This window comes from Hevea brasiliensis, chromosome 17, assembly GCF_030052815.1.
Source record: "Hevea brasiliensis isolate MT/VB/25A 57/8 chromosome 17, ASM3005281v1, whole genome shotgun sequence".
Classification (NCBI taxonomy): domain Eukaryota; kingdom Viridiplantae; phylum Streptophyta; class Magnoliopsida; order Malpighiales; family Euphorbiaceae; genus Hevea; species Hevea brasiliensis.
This window is the reverse complement of record NC_079509.1, coordinates 25,044,271-25,047,516: the sequence shown is the minus strand read 5'-3', so window position 1 is coordinate 25,047,516 and position 3,246 is coordinate 25,044,271. Positions and strand designations below refer to the sequence as shown.

The 3,246-nt window shown below is 39.0% G+C and overlaps 1 non-coding gene across 1 annotated transcript; it reads left to right on the top strand.

Moving 5' to 3' along the window:
* The first annotated feature begins 1,049 nt into the window (after window positions 1-1,049).
* Window positions 1,050-1,156, top strand: LOC131175711 (small nucleolar RNA R71). The gene has a single exon (XR_009145900.1). It is a non-coding gene; the product is annotated as a small nucleolar RNA R71 (small nucleolar RNA).
* The last annotated feature ends 2,090 nt before the right edge of the window (window positions 1,157-3,246 follow it).

Genomic DNA, 3,246 nt, shown 5'->3' with positions numbered 1-3,246 from the left:
GTAAAACTTCCAAAAACTTCCCAAACTGCTTGTCCTATTTGGCTTTCTGAAATCTCTAAAGAGAAAGTAGGGGAGGCTAGTATGGTTTTGGTAATTTTTTTGTTTTCCTTGCTTCCTCTTCCTGATCTTTCTTAGCTTCTTCCTCCTTTTTCTCTGCTTGGTCTTTAGATTTTTCTATGGTTCCCTCTGTTGGTTCTACCTCTGGTTGTACTAGAGTTCTCCCACTCCTTAGTGTAACTGCTTTATAATGCTCCCTTGGGTTCATTTCTGGTTGGCTAGGCAGTTTGCCAGCAGCCTTACTTGAAGAGCTTGCTTGCTGAGCGATCTGATTCTCTAGCATCTTGTTATGAGTAGCAACTGGGTCCACTCTGGAAGTCAGCTATTTAATCAATTCAGTTTTTTGTTGTTGAGCTGCTAGAAATCCTTCCATCATGGTTTCCATTGTCATTTTCGGTTTAGGTAGTTGAGGTTGGAGAGGTAGTGATGACTGTGCAAAGTTTTGTCCTCTGTTCTGAAATCCAGGGAGTGCTGGTGGTTTGTACCCTTGTTGCTTGTTTATTGGCTGGTTTTGCTGATTGGACCATGAGAAATTTGGGTGCTTCCTCCATCCATGGTTGTAAGTATTTGAATATGGATTGTTGGGCTACCTCTGGTTGAAGTTTCCTCCATTATTCACATAGTTCATCTATTCTGAGGAGGGTTCATTGAAATTATTGTATTTTGAACTCATATATCCTCCTCCATAACTGTCTTCAGGTTGACTGTTTGTACCAACTGTGTTGGCTTGCATCTTTTCGAGTTTCCTTGTGAGCTGATCGAATTGAGCATTTACCATGCTTAGAGCGTCTACTTTTAGTACCCCTGCAGTTTTCCTTGCATTTTCTCTTTCATTTGACCACTCATAGTTATGGTATGCAACTCTTTCTAAAAGTTCAGGTGCTTGTGGCACTGTTTTGTCCATTAGATCACCTTCTGCAGCTGAATCAACTGTGCTCCTTGTAGAGGGTAGTAATCCATTATAGAAATTTTGCACTAATAGCCAATCTTCTATACCATGGTGTGGACATTCCCTCTGCAGGTCTTTGTATCTTTCCCATTCGTCATAGAGTGATTCTCCTTCCTTTTGTCTGAAGGTGTTGAGCTCGAGTCTCAGTTTTGCAGTCTTTGCAGGTAGAAAATATCTTGCTAGAAAAGCTTAAGAGAGGTTCTCCCAAGTAGTGAACGTTCCAGCTAGTTGAGAAAGTAATCACTTCCTTGCACTATCCCAAAGGAAGAATGAGAATGCTCTAAGTCTTATTGCTTGGTCAGACACTCCATTCATCTTGAATGTATCACATAAGGCAAGAAAGCATTGGAGGTGATAATGTGGGTCTTCTGTAGGCAAACCTGCAAATTGGGTTTGTTGAATTATTTGGAGCCATGCTGGTTTTAATTTAAAGTTGTTTGCTTCCATTGTGGGTCTAGTGACACTGAGCTGAAATCCTTGAACAGATGGAGCTCCGTAATCTCTCAAGAGTCCTAGTCTGTCATTATTATCTCCGATGGTTAGAATTTTAGGATCTCCTTGACTGTGCTCTTAATGTTTCCTTTCCCTCCTAATGGCTTTCAAAGTTCTGTCTATCTCCGGATCATAGTCCAAAATTTCTTCTTCTGGCCTTGTTTTGGTCATATACCAGATTGAGCAACTGAGAGAAAAGAAGAAAAATATAACCAGTAAAATAAAATTATATAATAAATATAATTGCCTAAATCAGTTAAATTGCCTATCGCTTGATATCACTATAGCCAAAGAATCCTCGGTAATGGTGCCAAAAACTTGTTTGCTGGTTTTATAACCCCGCAAGTGCACGGATCGCTAATAAGTAATAAAGTGATAAGTAGAATATCGTTCCCACGAGGACCTTTGTTTAGCAACTACCAATCTATATAGTAATTTTGACTGTCTAGGCTATCGAATATTTAGGGAATGAAGTTTATTAACTTTTAACACTGGAATAGTAAACTTAAAATGAAGTAATCTATTTTTGGAACAATTCTAGAGTTAAGATTTCACACTTGAATCTTATTAAGGATGTTATCTCGTTTATTTACTGAATTAAGGATCGTTTTCCTTGATGGAAATTAGTCCTAAGTTATCCTAAATCCTCTCTCAAGGCATCTAGGGTGTATTTTAATTAACTCAAACCCTACTTTTGTGGTGATCAAATTAATTATAATCCTTTAAGACCTTTGACCAATTTTTAGGTTCCACAAAGGTATCAGCCTATGTCTAGGTTAGATTTCCTAGGTTCAAGATCTTGATTTTCTAATGTTAATCTTCACCTTTTAGTCCTTCAATCAACATCTACAATCATATATAAGTGGGTACCATCACATACCATGCATTAGGATCACAAGAAATTAAATCAAGAAACGAATCTCAAATCCAGTGAATAATACTTAATGTTCATCCATAATAATGATTACAAGTATTACACTTCCAAATCCAGAATAAGGAAACTACTCACTCATGGTGAGTTCAACAAATATCATGATAAAAGGTAAAAAACAGTAAAAAGAAAATCATGTAAAAGAAATAAAGCAATAGAATTCTGTCTAGGGAGATGAAACGAAGGAAGCGAAGATAGTTTGTAGCTTTGATCTTTTGGAGCTTCGGCTGGAAAACTTCTTTTTACTGATGCAAAGCCCGACAGCAGCACCCTTCAGCAGCACTCCCTGCGAACCCCTTTCTTCTGATGTTTTCTTTTCTATTTATATTGGTTGCTCTAGGGTTAAGTCACTTTGAGTTCAAAAGGCTTTAGGAGTCTCATTTGAATCAGAAAATAGGAGGGGAATTCGAGTTACAAAACTGGCTGCAGCATATTACATGGCCCGTGTGTCACTACACGGGTCCCGTAATGTAGGGCCGTGTAACTTGCTAAAGGAGAATTGTGAAATCTTGTTTTGGCACAGAAAGTTACACGGGTCTGTGCCAATTACACGGGCCTGGTTACATGGGCCATGTATTGTTGTTCCCATAAGTTGTTTCCTGGCAGAGACTTGTACGGGTCTCCGCAGATTACACGGCTCTACTTACACAACTCATGTACTTACGTTTCTCTTCGATTCTCTTGGCTTTCTTCTGGTAGAGAGTTACACGGGTCTGGGGCTTGGTTTACATGACCCATGTGCTTTGTATCAGCAACAATTCTCTGCCTTTTTACCTCTCCAAGCTTTTCTTTGCCCTCCCATTCTTTGGGGCTTCAC